Here is a 13,762-nt window from a genome sequence, read left to right as displayed (position 1 = left end):
TAGCAAGTAATATAGCGAATCATCAAACGGACAATATCACCTCTCCAATATTAGTTTATATGACGTTACTGATTACAGTCTAAAAGTGAAGTCCATCCTCTTAGAAATATATCTCTCATCAATAGACTACAGTTGTGATAGTAATTGGTTACATAGTGAATCATCTCATTCTACATCATCTTTTTAAAATCAAGTAGCAGAATACAGTCTCTAAAAGCAGTCTCTTCAATTAAAGAAATTTTCCTCAATAATAGAACACAACTGCAATTACCGATATGTTACGTAGTAAATCATCTGAACTGTATAAACGTCTCTCCAGGATATTAAACGATAGAATGCCTTTTTTGCGTGGAATATGAATCTTCTAGTAATATTTTTTATAAATATTGGAGTATTATTTAGACTAAGCAGAATACCATGAACTCCAATTTATAATTGGTTATACTTTACGAAATATATTTTGATTCCATTCAAAAAAAAAGGCGGTCTTCTAATCTTTTAGTGTGACTTGCAAGACTATTATGGTTTGTTTCCTTCATTCCACTAAGTACTCATAACCCAATTCTATTATATTCTATTTCTTTCTAATTGATATATAATTGATATCTCTACATTACAACAATATATTCCCCCAATAAATTTTCATAACAGTATTATTATAAGTAACGTAATAAACCCAAAATTTTTTTGTGATTGTGAAAGAATCCTATTCGATTAAACAATTCTTAATTACGCGACCCTTGTCGCGTAATAAGCAAGTAAGAAAGAGTAAGCAAGTACTTAAGTGGAGAGTTATTTCTTAATACATTTTAAGCATTTAGTGAATGTCATTGTAAGACTTTAGTGTCGATTCCGCTTGCTTCATGACCTTGCAATGATTCTCCTCGTCCAAGGCCACAGCATGATATAGTATTTATCCCTTTTTACAGAGACACAATATCTCGACGAATGTTATGAATTCTTCTATATTTTTTTTTTGATTCCTGAGGAAGTGTCGAACATTCTCTAAGATCGTTAGGAGAAAACCACTGCTTTCCTTCTTGAAAAGCCAATAATCTTTTAGGGTTGCTATTATTATTACAAAATAGTTCTTAACAGTAAACATTTCAAATCTCGATTTAGGTTATAAATACCTATAATTCACTTAGAATGTGAGGAAACAATTGCTTAATAAAGACATAAAACAAATTGGTTCGCCTTATTGGCGAGTTTATTGATTTTCTTGTCTTCAATGCTAGCATAAACTTAAATCAACAATATCTATAATGGATTGTTTTATGCCAAGTGTGTTCAGCATAATAGATTCCATAGCACCAGTTTTCATGTGAACTGTTGAGGCTTAAATAGGTTTAAAATTATCTGACTAAAGTCACGCATGCAGATCTTAGGATCGCTTCATAAGTAAGTAAGGCAGTAACTGAAATCCATTATTTCGGGTTCCCTGATCCGTTAGCGTTGTATTTTTTGATTGTTTCGTAATATTGTTAACAAGTACCCTTCAAATTTTCTTCAACTCCACTATTTTAATGGAAATGCTATCATTAAAGGTATGTAAGAAATTCTAAAACATTATTCTGAAAGATCCTGAAACACATAACAGTAACTTTTAATTACATTTTTGATGTATTTTATGAATAAATAGTCCTTATCACTACTAATATTTACATTCTAGGTCCTATTTTATTAGCATACTTGTTTTAGTGCTTCACTATTACTTTAAAACATTGCTTTCCATTCCACAAATAAACTAAAATAATTTTTATTAGCATACTTTATTAGCATACTTGTTTTAGTGCTTCACTATTACTTTAAAACATTGCTTTCCATTCCACAAATAAACTAAAATAATTTCGATTAAATTTTTCTTTACAATTGCAACATCAAAGCAAATCCGCATATAGAAATAAATCCACTTAAATTTATTAAAGAAATTATACGCTTAAATTGCACATAAATTCAACTCAAATATTTAACTAAGCTTTTCGCAAAACAAGTAACGCTCGTAGCGCTCATAGGGGGTTCAAATTCGTCCCACAAAAGCAACAACAAAGCGACGTGAAGAAGAATAATATCAGCTGCAATAATCATAATCCCCCCATGCAACAAATTACAACTCTTGAAGCACCACTAAAATTAGATTATTTACAACTTGTAACCCTCCTACTTTGGCAACGACTGACGAACGGCTGATGGGCTGATAGGCTGATGGGATGAAAGGTTCGCATAATAGGAGGTTTTCAAATCCAAGCAACATTGCAGTATAGCGCATATGAGCCAACTAAATGCATTGAATTGCATTTCATAAGGCAATGCAATCAACGGGACAAGGCATGTATGCCTTGCTCCACAAATAAACATGCACACACATGCAAAATCATGCTCGTACTTGCATTTACATTTGTTAGCAGTGCACATCCTGCAGCGAAAGTTAAAGTATTTGCACAGCATACGTTTTACGCGTGCCTTAATCCTTTTTGCAATTAAAAGTAACGTTGAATGAAATGCGTTCTATGTTGCATGCCTCCCCGTTGGTCACTAATGGAAAAGAACTGAAAATAAACGGTTGTACTTGCTGTACTAGAGGGTCACGCATTAAAATGTCTACAGTAAGAGAAACACAGAAAAGCAAAAATAAAAATGAATGCAGAAATACAAAAATTTTTGCCTTAACGTGAATGAAAATGGAAAATGCAGTAAACTCGGACTGACCGCTTCAAAGCACACGCATAAATTTTTATGTTTGTATGTTGAACAGAAGAGGCACAACCATTACAGCAAGAACAACAGTGACTGTAAATTAACAGCATATCATGTAGCGAGTTGTGCAGAAGCAAAAGTGGTGGCAGTAATTACAGAAACAACAACAACAACATATGACTGTATTTTGACAACAGAACAGACAAAAGAATGTTAAGTAATTTTTGGTCTTTGCTTTTTTGCTTGAATGTTGAAATATATTCGTCAACATGAACTTGCAAAAATGTGTTGCTGTTAAGATTGGAAGCATACCAGTTCCTACTGCAATTATACACCATGCCAACTTATCCATCCTCACCTATTGCATATGGTGGGCACATTTATTTCGACCGATGTACCGTACCCATTGCATTTGCAGTAACATTTGTACAATCGCCAACAGTTATTGCGTCGCAGTGAATTTTATGGCACAGCATATGTTGCACCAGTTGCCCAACTCCTCCTGCTACACCCGCATGCATTTATCGATGGTATCGCCTTTGATGCTGTTGCAAGTCAACAACATCAACATTAAACTGAAATGTGCGTTTACATGGTCATTTGGTCACTTTCGCAAGCGTTATTTGCATAAGCGTGAGTGAATGGCGATATTCCCTTACTCCCGCACTCGCCTTGCCGTTTCCTTTCCCATGAACTCCTTTCAAATGCTCGAGATACATGTGTTTCGCATGTTGTAGATGCGTGACGATTCGCTCTGCTCGTAGATGCGGGAGTGCATATGTTTGTTTAAGTTTATATTTATGTGTGTTTAGTGATGCAAAATGCAAATAGCCGCCATCAAAGTACACCAGCCAGTGTAGGGAAACATTTGTTTTTTAAGCTTTTTACAAATATTTGTTCACATACAAAATGCGGGTTCTTACATTCATCCATTGCACCCTATCAGTCCGTTGGGTATGGCTACGTTAATGTCATTGTCGTCATAATTGTCGTCAGTTCTGTGAACTTCTTTTTATAACTCATTGATTTCTTTATTTGATGTTTGCGGGAAGAGTGTGGGAATTGAAGTAGTACTTCTACTTAAGTACTTGTAATAGCTGTACTTGTAATTTACCTTAAAGCCTTAAAGTATATTAAAAAAAATATAATTGAAGATGTTTTATTAATTACTGTTGAAGAGATTGAATACTATTTGGATAAAGAAATACTACTTACTCTTTAAAACGATTTACTTCAAAATATATATACAGAATTATTAGATAACTAAGCACAACGCTGTTTATTAATGAATATTGTAACTTAAAATTCATTGGCGAATTGATATTATAAAACACTTAAAAGAATGTACTTCAACATGTATAGTAGATGTTTAGATAACTAAGCAAAACGCCATCTACTAGCTAATACTAGAATTATAGCTCCGCGACGTATTAATATTTCACATCATTGAAAAGAATTTACTTCAACATAAGTACAAAATTTTTAGATAACTTAATAGAACGCCATCTACTTGTTAATACCCAAAGTAAATCTTCACTACTGTGTTGATATTTTATATCACTTTAACATACAAGACATCGGCTAATAACTCCATTGAATTATTATTATTACTCATTCCAGTACGTTCCCAGGGAAACATTGGGCCATAACGAACTTTTTCCAACTGTCACGATTTTTTGCCACGGTTTGCCTTTGAATAATTATAGGATAATCGACTTTATTGATTAATATAGTATCCTTTAATATGATTCAATCATTATGTTGCTTCTCTAACGTTTGGATATGTTTTTTGTGGCATAATTTTGTAGCTTGTGGCATGGTCTAAATACATGGCTCAACCTCGGCAACGACTTTCTTATTGGAGCCAAATTTCTTCATTCTCTAGAACAAGTTTTCGAGGTCTGTGACAGGTAATACTCGCTAGAGATAAAATCTAGTGAATATGCTGAATATGAATACAATTCAAAGTATAATTTCTGCACTTTAGTCATGTTAATCAACATCGTTTGATATGACACATCATCTTGGTAGAAGACGACTCTTTTCTTCTTCATAGGGACCATTGTTTCACATGTATCTATTTAAGCCTGTTTTACTCTACGTTTATTATACTATTATACTAAGATATACTCAATCGAAAAAGCAACAAATACAGCCTGGTATAATTTGTCATTCCAATATCTATGTTACTATCTGCGAAAATAGTAGACACTTAAGCAACTATGACCGCAATCAAATCCATGATGATAAAATCAAGGTTTGTAATGAAATATTGTTCCTCACTCATTAACAGCGAACATCACAAGGTCTTTCTCAGCTAGGTTCATGGATACAAGATTACTGAAGGGAACGAGCAGCATATGAATTTTAATTTAAATTTCAATAACTTCAAAATCAAACAAAATAAAAACAGTTTTTTAACATTTTAATGTTAAGTGATCAAAATTAATTAAGTGGTGGGCACTGTTAACGCACTGAATCAATGACAAAGCCCTCATACAAACAAATTCTAACAGAACCAAATCAGCATTGACTCACACAATCAAAAACGCTCACACTATCAATAAAAAAGGAACGAATTGGCATTATCATGAAAATGTCTCATTAAATTATTACAGCTACTGTGTTTGTTATTGTTGTTGTTACTGTTATGGTTGCTTTTCTGTTATTGCTGTCACTTTCCTTTACTAATTATGAACTTTTATGTTATATTTAACATAGTAATTTGACATTTTACTATGCTTTACTCTATTTCGCTGTAATCAGTTAAAAACACTACACGTAAAACCTTTGTTTTGTTGCTGTTGTTGTAATTTTTATGATTGCCTTCATTTTAATTGTTATTGCTTTAATTTCATGTCTCATAAATGTCAATTTAGTAATGACAAGCGAATTTTGTTCATAATAACGGCAAGAACTTGGCAAACCAGAAAATATTAAAATGAAAGAAAAATGTAGGAAAATAAGCGCTCATTATTTCGAGACATAATTACAAGGTTTAACTTTTATTTAAAAAAATGTAGTATTTATTTATAACATAATAATATTCAGAATTCAGAATTTTATTAATATGTAACTTATGTTTTTATTATAAAATCACAATCATGTAGCAAAGAAGTTCCAGTCCGTTCACACGGCATGTATTAATCTTCAATAACTGCTGATCTAGATTCAGTAATTGACTTACTTATACATTCATACTTATTATTTTTAAAAAGGTTTACAAAAGTAGATTCAAAGAACCAGGTTTTAATGCTTAATAATCATTTACGAATAAACAACATTTTTAAAATAATTGATTTACATTTCCAATATCACAACGTTTCTGTAAAGAAATTTTTTGAACAGTAGTGAATTGCAACAACAAAATTTTTGCAGTCTTGTATACTAATGTTAATTTGACTGACCAAACAGTTTTCGAGTATTTTCCAAATACCCATCATCATTGATCTTTATTGGTAGACTACGTTGAATCATTGTTTATTTCTTTTACACTGCCGATTAAAAATTTTAATAGCAAAACATCATATGAATGACGATTTAATCAAATTTCTAGGATCCCAATTTACTTTTTTTTGTTCCGAAAACAAATAATAAAAAAATTTTATAGAAGAATGAACACAGTTAGACTATTGTCCAGATTTTGTTCCTGGATTATATAAACAAATGCTAGCATATTGTAGAGGATGTTTCAATAAGTCTCGCCACCAATCTTGATACTTATTATGCACTTTTTTTATAATATAATTTAGTATAGTTCGCCTTTGACTATTATTTCAACTTCATAAATAGCAAATCAATTCTTATTCATGAAGATATATCTATGTTATCGATGCATTGCAAAAATAGCAAACACAGCTTCTCTGTGGGTCACTAGGAGATTGGATCAGTTACCTATTAAGTCTGTTCACTTAAATTAGGCAATTAGCTCTTAACTTAAATGTATATAGCCGGTTTTAACGTTCTTAAAAAAACAAAACCAACTTTCAAATCGTTTTAACGTAACAACTCCAAAAATTAAAAAAAAAATTAAATATATATTTTAAAACAAACTACAGCCAAAGTGTCGACTAATTACTCTGAAAAAATGAAAAAGTCAAAAAAGCAAGAAGAAGCGCATTTGAGTTTATTGCACAAACTCTTGCAAGTACGACATTCACACCATTCAGTTTGCTTTAACGAGCTATGAAAATATAATAAAATAACGTAAAGTATCAGATTATAGATGGATGAGTCTTATGACTTGTGAGGCTAATACATCATGGAATATGGTCTGAATGAAGTTTTTTGCAGCCGTTTTTTGCGGAAGAAATCTAACGGATGTCTTTAAAGTGAAGATATTTATTACTACCTTCTGGTCTATTGGTGATTTAAAGTACAAAGTGAATATATTAAACAATATTTGTGGTCACAGCTACAATAAGCAAGAAAAAAAGAGAAATGTTTTTCATTTCACCTACAAATCTATGTCCTGCTTTCTAATAATAGATACTACCCACCTTAGGTGAACTCTTCTTTAATAACCTTATCGAAACCGTAGAATAAGATGCTATTTGATTCATAAATTTTTGTAAATGACTAAGTTTCTTCGAAATGTATAAAAATAATGATTGTGATTTGACTGTCTGCATAACATACCTTTAAGGACATGAACACAAACTATATAAAATTGATATATTGATTTGATTTGACATTCCGAAATGACTCTAACGCAGCTTATTTTGTTAGTTAACCCAGAATAAATTAAATAACAGAAATAGTTAGTTCTTAAAACCATTATTAATATTTTGAACTTGAATTGATATGATTTTCCATGGTAAGATAATTTACGCTAATTATTCACCGCGTATAATTTTTGTTATCAGACAGTCAGTAAACACATTAAAATAATAAAAATTATACTTTATAATGAAATCATTTATTTTATGCAAATATTTTTTAAATAAATAATAATATTTCTTTTTCATTTTTATTTTAATATTTTTTTTCACTTTTTTGGTTTTTTTTTTTTTTGTTAATACTGATTTCAGTGTTGCCAAACCAAATAAAGCAAGTGCACTTTAAGAGTAAAGGTAGTATGTATTTAATTTATTTATATGGCGAAGCAGCTAACCAAAAGAGGAAGTATGGGAGTATGCATTTTTTATGAGTACGTAGTTCCGGTATTATTTACCGCCTTAGGGGCACCTACGTTTCGTCTACATCCTTTCGATTGCACTGAACGACGGTGTATGTAAATACCAAAGATTTGCATGCTAATATATTTCTAGCATATGTTGCCACTCTACACTAAATTTTGTTGCCACTTTGTTGTTGTTACTTTTGCTGTTTTTGTTGTGTTTGTTGCTGTGGTTGAGGTTGATTTTGTGCTAGAAAGGCCGAGAGTCTACGACAGCCTTTCCATCGTTTGATGGAAATTGTGTTCTTTGGATTGTACTGCAAACTTACTCCTAGGCATCATGAATGATTCGTAGTGCATACCACCATGAGTTCAGTGAAATCCAAACAAAGTTTCGCACGACAACTGCAACAGAATGCACCACAGAACGATTTTTAATAACTTTATTAGCAACATTTCGCTGCAGAGGTGCTAATCAAATGTTGGACTTAGTGTTAGTGTTAGCATGACCCAGGGTACTTTCTAAGCTAGTTGGATGCCACAAATTGGGAACACTATTTCCTTTTAGTTAAGGCGAAGGTGCATGCAAGCATGAATGACGTGCTTTGAAGGCACGAAAAGTTTCGCAAAATAAAGCATAAAAAATTAAGATATTATAACCGGGAAATCACAAGTTGTTGCAACCATCCACAGGCGAACACACGGACATGTTTATTCCTATATGAAAATTTCAATCCTTTTTTTTTTGTTTCTCCTTTTGCCTACTATACATTTTAATTTCATTTAAAAAACATACATTAAAAATTATATGAATTAATTATGTGCACAAAAGTAGTTATGAATTTTAACGTATGCTTATTGCATAATACGAGTATATCTGGTACTCGTACACGCTCATTAATGTACACCTCAGATTTTTATTTAATTACCTTTGAAGTGCAATGGTCTCGACCAGCTGCACTCACATTCGAACCTCCAACTGCAGCTAGAGAGGAAATTTTTTTTCGAAACGTGAAAATAATCAGAAAAAGTAACGAATTTTAATTACTTTGCAGTGAAGCAGTTGGCAGCTGTGCTTGAGACCACTAACGCTGTCCAGCATCAGTAGCAGCAACAGCGGCAGTGGCATTGCCATCGTAGCCAGCATTTATCCGCAACACATTCTTTAGCATCATATGGAGTTCTCATACATTCTCATATATGTATGCCTTGCATGTATATGGTATATCCATCAGGCGTATTATGCAAACCCAAACAATTCCTTGGACCATAGCCAAATAGTGTATACTCGTCGTATATGTAGAGACGTTCACATACTTGAATTGCTTTGTGTGTCGCCATTTTAACCAAAAAAAAAATTCAAAAAAAAAATGAAAGCCATTTTGATGTGAAGGTTTCCGGCTGCGAATAATAGTCCTGTGACAGTGTCCTTATCGTTGTTGTAGACATTGTCGGTGTCAGACAAAAGTCATTCGCGTGCACCTGCAGGCGTTTGCTTTTCATGTTGTTGTTGTTTTTATTGTTGTGATCCTTGTGCACATAATCTCGTAGTGTTTCGAAATTGAAGTGCATCATAACGTTGGTCTGCAGTGAATGCATTTTAAAATTCGTTTGGAATTCGTTTTTGGCTGCAGTGTGAAATTAAATTCAAATATCTTCAAAATTTATCCTCAAAATGTTATTCACATTACAATGTTTGTCAAGAGGTGATTGCGGATTTCAAGTATTTACATTGCTTTGTTCTGCAGGTCTTTTAATTTCACAATCCACTTATGTGAAACGTGTAGACTTTCCGAAGTGCGTTCCAAAATAAATTTGCAGGCACATACACTTAGATATAAAAATCGAAGATGGGAAGTAAAAAGAGGAATTTCTAAAAGACGGACAAGGACTGGAGGTAACTACTCTAGTTTAAATTCAATTTAAAGAATAGTACTGAAATCGACCAACAAAGACTATGATAAGTTAAATCAGTTATTATCTGGGTTTTGATTCTCTATTCCATTAATTCCAGTAGAGCATTTAACTTCACCATTCCTTTAAATCCCATACTATTGTAACCAAAATTCGTAGCGTACTAGATTAGCAGTAATATTCGACGTATGGAATTCGGCGATTTTAAACACTGTTATTCTGTCCCACATTTTAGATATCACTTGCTGCTGGCGACTGACGCGATAGTACTATTTCAGGGCTTATCAGGCAAAGAACATAATAAAAAAAAAATTGAATTATTAAATGAGAGATAGTTTCAAATTCCCTAATATTCGAAGTTATATGACATTTTTTCAGCAAAAAATATTCACAGTACAAATATTCTAAAAATCTTCTCTCTTCCAAAGAACACATCTTCTCCGAACCATCAAGCAATGTAACAATTTCTGCCTCATGTTTTAGATTGCAGACCTTGCTGGCAACTATCTTGAAAATTACAATTTATAGTTTGTTAAATAATGAAAGACTACATTGAATTCCATAAAAATTGAAACTATATAACCAATTTTTTTCTTAAATAGTGGTATAATCATCTGAAGCTTAAGTCAGTGATTAGCTTTAAAATTCTAAAAATACCATATACTCTCAATTAGACAATCGAACAGATCTTCCAGGAACTATTGTAATTATTTGGTAGGGAAGTATTATGGAACGTTTCCGGTTAAAGATCTACTTGTTATTCGGCTTACTAAACTGATCATTTTAGCATGCGGAGTGTTATATTCATTACAATATATTTTAATGCTTCACACTATATAAGCACCGCACAAATTTATGTTCATTCTTGTAACTTTTCTAGAGGCAACCAATTTTTAACTTCTAATCAATTAAAAGCGGACATATCCAAAAAACTGCTTAGTATCTTCTACTATAATAGCGCAACGAGAACCAATTAGTATTGTAGAAATTTTGTTCGTGTTTAAAGCGATATAAAGACTGCTACTTTTAATACTTTTAGAAGAATTAATTATGTTTTGTGAGTGCAACACATTCTAATCACCACAATCTCCATTGAAAATATTAGCAAGAATTCTAATAACGTCTTCTGAGACAACAAGAAATTCACTATCGATTCGTTATGCACTTAAATGATATATCGCCGTTACTTATACTGTATGTGTGCAACGGTAATGTTGTCGTCCAATATAGTATAATAAAACTCGCAGGTTTGCCAGAAGATTTCACTAACTGAAGCTTTCTCTACCTGTATTCACTTTAATATGCGAAAGGACCTATTTACTTGTCTAACTTTACTATTCACAGCTGTTAGTTGGTCTCTAAATGACGTCCTTATATGATTCCAAAATCCCAGATATCTCATAAAGGATTGAAACATAACGTGTTGTTCATCAGTTCCGGAGGCTATATGTATAACTTTTCGTATGTTTGGAAAACTCACGTTTACCACTACGAACTTAAACTGTTATAACTATAGTTATAACTTCACTGCATAACGGACTTTACTTTGTCCGTGGTTTTCTCCATTATGGCCAGTATAATGGTATTTACGTGATCAACTAGCGATGCTTATACAGCAGTTCAACGTTTAAGATTCTATTCCATTCTATTCTATAATCCATAATAGTGATCCGAAGACTGAACCCTATACAACAAATCGCGATAGCTCATATGGTTTTAAGCCATAATTTACTTTATCTGTATTATTTATCTTCTGCGTAGTGTATTATTATTTGCAACAGGTTCTTTGTTGTTCTAAGGCTGATAAAATTTTTGATAATCTGTTACTAGTTTACGGTATCTTTTGTATCTTTCTGTGTAATATTCTATTAAACAATTTTTTTATTATCAATTATGGATTTGTTTTGATAAAAGCCGATTAGTTTGTTATATAGTCCGTTCAACTATTCCAATCAACAGTTGGCGATTATTTTTTCCTTTAGCAAAATAAAGCATTCATACGTTCAATACGATTGAGGCAAAAGTAGTGTGCAGCGTCATTCACAGCATGGATGAAAAAAAATACTATGAACCTCTAAAATGTTCCCCTATAGAAAAAAATATAGAATAAGTTCATCTACTAGAAAATTAACATGATTTTGTTTGCAAAAGAACGAGAACTTTACTAATTACACTTACTGAAGTGTATTAGCTACAGGTTTATTAGGAGTTTCGTCTGCCAAATGCAAGTCATTCTTAATATCAGTTCCAGTGTTGCCAGCACATAATTATTAAAAAAGCAAAAACACAACTTATTGTTGCTTCCAGAACTGAAATAAATTCAATAAAAGAGAGAAAAAGAAAAAAGTTTATAACATAAATATTGAAAAGTATAACTATTAGTCGTTTGCTCAAAAGTAACTAATAGCAACACTCGCCGGAATAAAGGAACATCAAAGATGTTTTGTTATTTATATGTGTGGCAATGCAGCAAACAGCATCAGGTGCAGAAATTCTATTAGAGTTGAAAACGGAAAATGCACGCAATTTTCGTGTTACAATTTTCCATTTGCCATACAAAGTGTTCCCTTTATACACATAAACGGATGTTCGAGGGTGGAACGGGGAACATGGAACGTGTAACGAAATGTGTTCAGTGTGTGCAACCAAAAAGTTTTTGAAATATTTTTACAACACAAAATCGTACTGCAGCGGGAAGCCACAACAGCAACAGCAACAGCAACAACAACAACAATAACAATAACAGAAATAGTAACAGTAAGAATAACAGCAACAAAAACAACAAATAATAACAGCATAAACGTTAACATTGTTAACACAACTTCATTGCCCCTTCGGTTGTCCGCTCGTTCGCTTATATGCAATACAGCAGGCGAATTCATTGAAAGTTAAAAGTTTTTTCTTTGATTTTTTGGTTTTTTTTTTGTTTGTTGTTTTTTTGTGAAAATTTCACATGTGCTTTCAACAATTTGGGTCAATATTTGATTTATATTCTCAACCAGTTTATGAACGTACGAAATTTATTCGTTTAAAAAGTTTGTGTTAATAAAAATTAAAGTTGAATAAAATAAATCGAATTTGCTATGCAGTGAAGTTTGTTTTTTTTTTTTTTATTTTGCATGTTTTTGGTAATTGAATTTTTGTGAGCAGCAGCGTATCGAGTTATAGTTCGAGTGCTAGGCGAAAACCGCAAAAATCAATCAAAAATCCAAACGCAATGAAACTGTCAATTGCATGTCAGAAGGACATAAATAGACGCCATTTTCAATTTTTGCCACCAATGATAAGTGCTTTAGTTGCTTCCATTCAAAATTTATTTTTTATGAAAAAAATTTTTTTTATTTTCTGTATTTCTTTGTTAATTCAATTTTTAATCTAAGCACTTTTAAAAAATAATAATATTAATATTTTAAATAGAGTTTAATTTCTAATGCAAGATAGAAACCATACCAATTTACATATTGAATCAGTATTTTGTTTTTGTGTGTGTTCATTGCCCACATAACTCACACACACACATACTTAATAGTGGTATATCGTTTTACATACTGAATCAGTATTCTTTCGAACTTTGTGGCTTTTTTCTGCATAACTCACACACACACACACATACTTAACAGTAGAATATCACACTTATTCGTACACAAAAAAATGGCGTTTTTATGTTAAAACTAAAACGTGCCCTTTTACAGACGGCGTTTCCTATTAACAGCGGCTAATTTTTCGTTTTCGTAAGCTTTGTCACACTCAGTGCTGTGGCATAGCAATTCTGATTTCGTCAATATGTCAATTTGACAATAACTCATTGCAATTTTGAATGACTACAATTGTAACGAGCGGTTTGCATGCCATCAATTTATGTGTAAAACGTCGTCAATTTTAGAAGCGCAAAACGTTTATGGAATAAATTGCGGATATTGAATTTCAAAATTCTAATTGAAATATCTAATAGATTCAATCGCAGACATAATTCACGGAATTATGCTATTAATTTTCAATATTACAATAGGTTATTGGGAGTCCTATTTATTA

The sequence above is a fragment of the Teleopsis dalmanni genome, chromosome 1 (genome assembly GCF_002237135.1).
Source record: "Teleopsis dalmanni isolate 2A chromosome 1, ASM223713v2, whole genome shotgun sequence".
Classification (NCBI taxonomy): Eukaryota; Metazoa; Arthropoda; class Insecta; order Diptera; family Diopsidae; genus Teleopsis; species Teleopsis dalmanni.
Note: the sequence above shows the minus strand (reverse complement) of the source record.